The following is a 10,230-nucleotide window of genomic DNA, read 5'->3' as shown; positions in this document are numbered from 1 at the left end:
TTGCGAGCGCTCGGGGCTCGGCTTGCTCGATGGAGTGGACAGCGGCGGAGCTCCTGGACACGATGAGAGGACGCACGGGCGGCGGGAAGCACGGCTACGACGAAGGCACGGCGATGGTGGCGTCGGTCATGGCGGGGGAGCGCGAGGGGGAGGAGCTGGAGAGAGGAGGGGGTGTCTGGGGGGTTCGGGGGAGCGAGGGAGGCTGATCCACGACGTCACCGGGCGCGGGGAGCGGCGAGGCGGCGAGCAGGTGCGTGGTGCGCGCTGCGGTCGCCGTCAGGCACCTGCCTGCCTGCCTGGCCGGCAAGCAGCTCGCTGGAGCGGCGCTGGGCTGGGCCAGCAGGTGGGCCGGGAGCAGGCGTCAGGTAAGTTTTTCCATTTCTTTCTGTTTTCTGTTTTTTTTAATACTTCTGCAACTTTGTTGAATTAAATAAAATACTTAGGCAACTCCTAAAATCACCAAACTACTCCTGGTCCATAGTTGGATTATTTCCAACATGAAACATTTTAGTTTGGAGATATTTGAGCATTTAAATATTTTATATAATTTTAAATGCCCAAATTCAAATATTTATGATTTAATTCAAAAACCCTAAGATGGCCTAGGAAAATGTGCATCACTTTTGGCAGAGGTTCTGAACCAAGACAAAAATGATGGGCATTTTAGAAGGGCATTTCAGGTTCATTGAAAAAGTTTTTTAGTAAACCCTAATTGGTTTCAGAGGGGACTGGGGGTTCTGTCATCCCCATTTCAGGTTTCTGATGAAAGAGTAAACATGATGCAACACTCTAATGCATGGCTAACTAGGATGTGACAACTCACCCCCACTCAAAAGAATCTCGTCCCGAGATTTGGGTTCCTCCGGAAAGAAGGCGGGATACTCAAGTCGAAGACGATCCTCCCTTTCCCAAGTTGCTTCATCCTCAGAATGGTGCGACCATTGTACTTTGAGAAACTTGATATTATGACGTCGAGTGGTACGCTCGGCCTGATCGAGGATACAAATGGGGTACTCTCGATATGTAAGATTATCTTGGAGATCAAGCGTTTCGTGGTCCACTCCACGGATAGGATCCGAGAAGCAACGCCTGAGTTGAGAAACGTGGAAGACATCGTGGACTCTGGAGAGGTGCGGAGGTAGTTCCAACTGGTAGGCAACTTCTCCTCGTTTAGCGAGAATGCGAAAAGGTCCAATGTAACGAGGAGCCAATTTGCCTTTGATACCGAAACGATGGGTTCCCTTCAGAGGGGTAACCCGAAGATAAGCCTTCTCGTCAACCTCGAAAGTCATAGCCTTATGTTTTCGGTCATATTGACTCTTTTGACGAGATTGGGCTGTTTTCAACTTTTCACGAACGATGCGAACTTGCTCTTCTGCTTCCTGAATCATATCCGGGCCAAAGAATTGTCTTTCCCCGGTCTCTGACTAGTTAAGGGGTGTTCGACACCGTCGTCCATAGAGAACTTCAAAAGGGGCTTTACCCAAGCTAGATTGATAGCTGTTGTTGTAAGCGAATTCGGCAAATGGAAGGCACTTCTCCCAATCCATTCCGAATGAGATAACAGAGGCTCGAAGCATGTCTTCTAGAATCTGGTTGACGCGTTCCACTTGACCACTCGACTGAGGGTGGAAAGCGGTGCTAAAGGAGAGACGGGTTCCCATAGCATTTTGTAAACTTTCCCAAAATCGAGAGGTGAAAATACTTCCTCGATCCGAGTTAATTTCCAAAGGAACACCATGGAGAGACACTATCCGGGAGATGTATAAGTCTGCCAATTGACTAGCGGTTATACTCTCACGAACAGGTAGGAAATGGGCTACTTTGGAAAGACGATCGACAACGACGAAGATAGCATTATTCCCTCTCTTGGTCCTGGGAAAATCGGTAATGAAATCCATACCAATTTTATCCCATTTCCATTCAGGAATAGCTAAGGGTTGAAGGGTGCCAGCAGGCCGTTGATGTTCTGCTTTTACACGACGGCAAACGTCGCAGTTAGCAACATACTGAGCAATTTCTCTCTTCATCCTAGTCCACCAGAACCTCTGGCATAGGTCCTGATACATCTTAGTACTACCGGGATGAATGGTGAGAGGAGATTCATGAGCCTCCTTAAGGATCAATCGCCTCAGGTTTCGCACTTTGGGAACCACTAGTCGATTCCCGAAGTATACGACCCCTTGATCATTAATGGAGAAACAATTCGCAATTCCTTTCTTGATGTTTCTCTTGATGCGGGAGATTCCCGGATCTACCTTCTGTGCCTTGACGATCTGGTCCATAAGGGTAGGTTTCGCCACCAAGGTGGAAAGAAAACCTTGAGGAACAATGTGAAGGTTAAGCTTCCGAAATTCCTCATGGAGAAGCGGTTGACTTTGTTGTAACATTAGGTTGTTACAATAAGATTTACGACTTAGCGCATCAGCCATGACGTTGGCTTTCCCTGGGGTGTAAGTTATTCCTAAGTCGAAATCTGTGATCAACTCAACCCAACGTCTTTGCCTGAGATTCAAATCCGGTTGGGTGAAAATGTACTTCAGACTTTGGTGATCAGTGAATATTCCGCAACGGTTACCGAGGAGGTAATGTCGCCAGGTCTTAAGTGCATAGACTACGGCTGCAAGCTCTAGATCATGAGTAGGATAATTCTCCTCATGTGGATGCAATTGCCGTGAAGCGTAAGCAATTACATGTTGATCTTGCATGAGAATGCAACCTAGTCCTTGTCGCGAGGCGTCGCAGTAGATAACAAAGTCCTTGGAGAAGTCTGGCAGTACCAGTACGGGAGCAGAAGTCAGGCGTCTTTTCAGTTCCTAAAAACTGTGCTCACATTGTGGAGTCCACTCGAACTTTTTATCTTTCTTGAGGAGTTCGGTTAGAGGTTTAGCAACTTTGGAGAAGTTCTCGACAAAGCGACGACAATAGCTCGCTAAGCCCAGAAAACTCCGAACTTGCTTGACCGATTCAGGTGGAGTCCAATTAAGGACGGCTTGAACTCGCTCAGGGTTAACAGCAATACCTTTACCAGATATTACATGACCCAGATAGGTCACTTCCGACAACCAGAATTCACATTTAGAAAATTTGGCATAAAGGCGATGCTCTCGAAGTTTCTTCAACACTAGCCTTAGATGTTCGGCATGTTCCTCCTCGTTCTTGGAGTAGATGAGTATATCATCGAGATAAACTATGACGAATTTATCCAAATACTCCATGAAGATTGAGTTCATTAACCGAGAAAAGGTGGCTGGAGCGTTGGTTAAACCGAAGGACATGACGGTGTACTCGTATTGGCCATAACGAGTAACAAAGGCCGTTTTAGGAATGTCCCCGTTTCTGATTTTGATTTGATGGTAGCCCAACCTCAAATCCATCTTGGAGAAGACTGAGGATCCAGCGAGCTGATCATACAGGTCGTTGATCCTGGGGAGCGGATATTTGTTCTTGATTGTGACCACATTGACAGGTCGATAATCTACAACCATCCGGTCCGTACCATCCTTCTTCTTGACGAATAGGACGGGGCAAGCCCACGGAGATGAACTAGGTCGGATGAAACCCTTTTTCAAGGACTCATCGAGTTGTTTCTTAAGCTCGGCTAGTTCTAGTGGTGCCATCTTATAGGGTCTTCTAGCAATCGGAACGGTTCCTGGGATGAGGTCTATTACGAACTCAACATCCCTGTCAGGTGGAACACCTGGCAATTCCTCTGGGAAGACATCCGGGAAGTCACGGACTACCGGAACGTCCTCAATGTCTGGCAAAGGGCTAGCGTTAAGAGAATATAATTGTCGCTTGGCTAATCGGGTCAAGACATTGACTATCTTCCCTGAAGGATGAGTGAGTTGAACAGTCCTAGAGAAGCAATCAATTTTGGCATGATGAGCTGACATCCAGTCCATACCCAAAATGATATTAATATCTGAAAATTTGAGAGCTATCAAAGATGCAAGGAAAACAAGTCTGTCGACTTGGATTTCATTTCCATAACTTACCCTGGAGGTCTGCCATCTAGAACCAGGAGTAGAAATTTCCATAGTGGATGGCATGTCACAGAATGCGGTGTTATGCAAACGAGCATAGTTCTCGGATATAAATGAATGAGAGGCTCCTGTATCGAAAAGAACAGATGCCGGGTGGCAATTAACAAGGAGCGTACCGAGAACAACATTGGGATCCTCTTGAGCTTCTTCGGCAGAGATACAGTTGACATGGCCACGTGTAGCGGTGGCCGGCTTGGCGTGGAACACTTTCCCTGTCGGCTTGCCACGGCCAACAACTTTAGCAGATTGGTTGGGGTTGGTCTGGGGACACTCACGCATATAGTGGCCAGATTCCCCACACTTGAAACAAGTCACGGAACTGGTACGTGGAGGAGCATTGTTGGTTGGACCCCCATAGGGCTTGGCTGGTGCAGACTGTTGAACGGGGCGAGGCGCCTGGAAGGATGGCCTCGGTGTGAACCTAGGTGGCAGGGCAGTGTTGGGTACCCACACGCGGCGCTTCTGAGGACCCGCACTGGATGAGGAACCCATGTCAGGGCCATGCTTGCGTGTTGCGTCATAGTCAGTCTGACCAGTCTCAGCACTAATGACCTTGTTAACAAGTTTCTGAAAAGATGTGCACTCATGCAGACGGAGGTCGCGGCGAAGCTCAGGACTAAGTCCCTTACGGAACCTTGCTTGCTTCTTGGCATTAGTAGAAACTTCCTCAGTTGCATATCATGCGAGGTTACCGAACTCCCTGCTGTAAGCATCCACAGAGAGTCGGCCCTGAGTGAAACTGCAAAATTCCTCACGTTTACGGTCCATGAGACCCTCCGGAATGTGATGTTCACGGAAAGCCTCGCTGAATTCAGCCCAAGTAGTGACATGGCCCGCTGGGCGCATAGCTCCATAATTCTCCCACCATAGACTGGCGGGGCCTTCAAGATGATATGCAGCAAAGGTGACCTTGTCAGCCTCAGCTACCAGCGCGGAACGCAGCTTGTGGGAGATACTGCGAAGCCAGTCATCAGCGTCGAGAGGCTCGACGGAGTGGTGGAACGTGGGTGGATGTAACTTGATAAAATCACTGAGTGACACCACGTTAGTCCTCTGATGGTGTGCTGTGTTCTGTTCAATACGCTCCAACAAACGGTTGGTCTCCCGCTTGTTTCTTTCGGCTTCCATGATAACCTCGGCTAGGGAAGGAGGATGAGGCAGATTTGCATTCCTGATTTCACTGCCTTCGGCCTGCTCTTGAGGAGCAGGGTTGGTGCGCGTGTTGACCATCCTAGGTAAACAAGACAATGATTTAGTCAGGATGATAAAATTCCGACATAGGATACAGAATGTAAGGAATAACTCGGAATGCAAGATGATCATCCGTATGACATGGTAGATACAGAAACTGCTTCTTTATTCCATCGTCATACACACCATACAGGGTTTAGTACAAGACCAAACAAAGTACTATTACGGTGAAAAGAGGATTACATCTCATCGGAGGCATTCCCAGCTCCTATACATTATTTTTCTACACCTCTGGAAGGCGATACAGCTAGGTCATATCCCACGAGTCACGCAGGACGATAAACGACACAGCTAACACTAACTAGTGATACTACCACTAACTCAGACCGATCCGTAGTAGTCCTCGTAGAAGTCACCTCCATAGCCTGGAAGCTCAACATGATCATCCGGAAACAGACGATCTCGCGGAGCTTGTGGACCATAGGGGCTAGGATGAGGTCTTGGACCAACAGACGGTGGCCTGCGGGGACCGCGAGGTGGGGTGATGCCTCCTACATCACGCCAACCCATCACGTCTGGCAGAGCAGATCTCACAGGATAGAGATCGCGCATATCCGAATATCCAGCTTGCACCGCCGGTGCAAACCGAGTCAATGTGGCCCAGTGGTCAGCACGGGTATTGAAGAGCTCTAACCTCAAGGCCCGATTTTCACGGTCCTTATCCTCGAGCATCTCAGCACGGTGCGAGTCCGTGAATCCTCCTGGGTGGGGTCAGCATAGATAGCCTGGAGATACCCTTGTGCTCCCGGAAGTGATCCTGGCATATACCGGAAATCAGAGTCCCGAAATAGGCCAGACCTGACTCGCATGATGGTCATCATAGAGTAGGCGGCGTCCTGCACAGCCATCTCAATAGTAACCCCGAGTCCATAGGAGCAGTGAAGGGGCTCGGTGGACCCAGGATAAGATGGAAATATCCTGACAGTGCAGAGATACTGGCTTTGATTAAAGTCTCGGAATTGCTCTTCGACCGTGTACTCAGGATACCAACGGTATCCAGCCTCAGTCATTACCCTGACCAACATGGCAGTATGGCCGGGTACATCTAGGCATCGAGTCAGGCGAACCACTTGATTGAGGTCGCGAGTGGCCATCTGAAAGCACAATCATAATGCAAAGGCATTAGAATTTCTAGCAAAATTTCGGCAGCATAACAGCTGTAAATGCTCAAGAAGGATTTTGAGACATTTGACAAAGGATTTCATACACACTCAACATCATCATATCAAAGTTCTGAATCCATCCTAACAACATAACGTGGTAGTAGAACTGAACTAGGCTTGTATCCATCAACCCTATAAGGTACTACTGATTAGTAACACGTGATCCTGATAGAGAGAATAGATCCTAATTCCTTAACCCCCGGTGGAAGAATAGACTGACTCAGATCAGAATGTCATAAGATAAAGGAGTAAAAAGAGCCTTACATTCCACCCACAAACAATTCCCCTACATATAACTAAAGAATTTCTAGACTCAACATCGACCAGTTTGGCTTGGAGAACCTACAGGCAGTCCGGCTCTGATGCCAACGCTGTCAGGACCCCGACTCGATGTCACATCGATCTAGCCGGTAACACCTCATATCACTTTGCGGCCTCACGCACAGTATCCCCATGGGTGTCGCCTTACCTTTGCCCGGGACCGTTTGCGCCTTTTGGCTCACGTATATGATAGTGTCGCTAGCATCCATATGATAAGGAGCCCGGGCTGACATGACTAGTCGTAAACCCAAAGTGGCACAGACTTACAGGGACAGGCATCCATGACCTAGCTTCGAACGTGTCGGTCATCAGCAAGTGGGTCCGGGCTGTAGCACTGGGCTAGCAGGACTCCGGTAAACCGGGCTGTAGCGGGCTAACAGGACTCCGGTACTCAATGCGTGACATTTCCCCGAAGGGACAGACACCGGAACAAAGAAGGACACATGCCGGCCAGCCTAAGTGTTCCAGAGCAGTAGCAAGCTACCATGGCTCAGCGGTAACACTAGGAGACATTTCCCGGTAAGAGAGGCTACTAAAGATAAACAACTAGATAGTCAGATCCCACACATACCAAGCATTTCAATCATACACACAATATGCTCGATATGTGCAAATACAACAAGGCATCACAACATGACTCTACGACACAAGTACTTTATTTAAGGCTCAGAGAGCCATACATAACATACACAAAGGTACGGGTCACACGACCCAGCATTCAAGTCATACAGTCATACAAACTAGCAGCGGAAGTAACTTGTCTGAGTACAAACAACTAGAAAAATAGAAGAGGCTTGGAAAGCCTAGCTATACTACGAGGTCCTTCACAAGCTCAGGATCACCACCTGGGCCTTAGCCTACTCATTGATGTCAACGTCTACGTAGAACCCATCAGAAGGGGTTGCAGCGTCTTCTGTAAAAATGTAAATTATAGCAACATGAGTACAAAGGTACTCAGCAAGACTTACATCAGATCCTACATACATGCATATTATCAAGAAGGGTTGGTGGAGTTGTTGCAACAAGCCAGCTCTGACTCTTGGCTAGGCTAACCTACGAGACTCCAACTTGAAATGGTTTTGCGTACACGAGTCCACTACTCACCAATTCAATACACTACCGAGGATCCACCTCCGTCTTCCTACGGAAGAGCCATCCTCGGCACTCACACTTATCTTGAGGCTTTTAGTAGTTTCCATTTACTTGTCTATGAACTGTATAGGCAACCAAGTAGTCCTTTACCACGGACGCGGCTATTCGAATAGATCATGATAACCCTGCAGGGGTGTACTTCTTCATACACGCTCTCACCACTTACCGTCGTTTACACGACATGTACTCGGCAACCTTCAAGCGGAAGCCCAACGTGGGTGTCGGCCACGACCTACCTAATCACCTAAGCCTCCAGTCCAGGTTTATCGCCTATCCAGGTTCCATCCGTAGGGAGTCCGGCCGAGGTTTCCCATACGGCCCCGAACGATGTGAACAGGGTTCCCGAGATACCTAACGGGTATTCGGTACACCCGTCCACGTACCTACCGCATCACAGCCCACCCCTACGGTCAGCGCTGTCCACGGCCTCCAGTAGGCTACAAACACCAGAAACTACTTGCAACTCCTGGACGGAGAACTAGGGTGAATAAGAAGCCGAGAGGGTCCATTGGTTTCGGGCCCAATGCATGGTAGTAGCTGATTCTTAAATCACACATACAGATCTCAGTGCTTAAGGTCGGCTTCAATGAAACAACCCACCATGTACTCCTACATGGCCTCTCATCGATACCTTTACCAAATCGTGTTCACCACACCACTCTCATTACCGACATAATCATTTCACTCTAGCCCATCACCCAGATGAACCAGACCTGACACGACTCTAAGCATAGCAGGCATAGCAAGGTAGGAACAACACATACATATGGCTCAATCAACTCCTACACATGCTAGTGGGTTTCATCTAGTTACTGTGGCAATGACAGGTCATGCAGAGGAAGTGGGTTCAACTACCGTAGCACACAGCAGTTTGAAACGCGTTGTCTTAATGCAGTAAAAGAGAGCAGAGCGAGAACATGGGATTGTATCGATATGATCAAATGGTTGGTTGCTTGCCTGATGGTTCGATGCACTGATACGGTTCTTCGTTAGGGTAATCACGATACTCCTCGGAGGCAGATCCTGCCGCAAAGAACACCGATACACAACCATCACCAAAAAATGTGCAACAATATGATTTATGCATGAAACATAGCAATATGAGTGTGTTGGGCTAATGCAGCTAAGACCAGAAGGGTTTGAACCAATTTGAATCAAAGATTCAAATTTCAAACTCAAACATGGCCCTTTAAAGTGTTTTTCCTTGTTCTGCATTAAACATCAAGTTAACTTGTTTAATCATGCGTGAAAATAGTACAGATGGATAGATTGGATTTTTCTGATCATTTTTCATATATAATTTGTCTGATTTGGAGTTACAGAATAAAAGTTATGAATTTTTAAAGTTTAAACTATATTCTGGAATTTCCTATATTAGATTAATTCCAGAAAATCAATTATTGCGTCAGCCTGACGTCAGTGTGACGTCAGCAGGTCAACGGAACATGTCCAGGTCAAACCTGACAGTGGGTCCCGCGTGTCAGGGTGATTAATTTAATTAAAGTTTAAATAAAACTAAACCTGTTTAATTAACAGGGCTGGGCCCCACCTGTCATTGACTCAGGGGAGTCAACCAGGGCCCACCCGTGGTCAAACCCGGGTCGGCTGCACCGGTGTTTAGCCGCCGGCGAGCCCGACGTGGCGGCGGAAGTGGTTTTGGCTGTTTCGGCCACCAAATGGGTCGCGGAGACCACCGGAGTGGAGCTGAGGACGAGCCGCAGCTCTTGGTGGAGTCCGTTGGGGCCGGGGTGGCCGGAGTTGGCGCCGGCGACGACTTTGGCGGCCACCGGGGTTCGGCCGAAGACGAACTTGACGCTAGAGGGGTCAGTGAGGCGCGGGGAGTAGCTGGCTAGGTGCTACGTGACACGGTGAGTATGATGGACACCATGGAGTGGTCGGAGGGTGACCGGGAGCACGTCGGCGACGAGCTCCACGGCGGTGGGTGCGGTTGAGCTCCGGGAGGTTGCTACGCGGCTCGGGAGCAAGCAAAGGAAGGGGGGAAAGATGGCTAAGCTCACAGTGAGTGCGACGAAGCCCTTGGTGCGGCCGGAGATGGACCGGAGCAACGACGGCGTTGAAGGGGATCTCCGGCGACGGCGGTTCGGGCGAGGTCGTTGCGGTGGACTCGGGCGTTGCGAGCGCTCGGGGCTCGGCTTGCTCGATGGAGTGGACAGCGGCGGAGCTCCTGGACACGATGAGAGGACGCACGGGCGGCGGGAAGCACGGCTACGACGAAGGCACGGCGATGGTGGCGTCGGTCATGGCGGGGGAGCGCGAGGGGGAGGAGCTGGAGAGGA

Source organism: Triticum aestivum, chromosome 7A (assembly GCF_018294505.1).
Source record: "Triticum aestivum cultivar Chinese Spring chromosome 7A, IWGSC CS RefSeq v2.1, whole genome shotgun sequence".
Lineage (NCBI taxonomy): Eukaryota > Viridiplantae > Streptophyta > Magnoliopsida > Poales > Poaceae > Triticum > Triticum aestivum.
The sequence above is the reverse complement of the archived record's forward strand: the minus strand, read 5'-3'. Positions refer to the sequence as shown.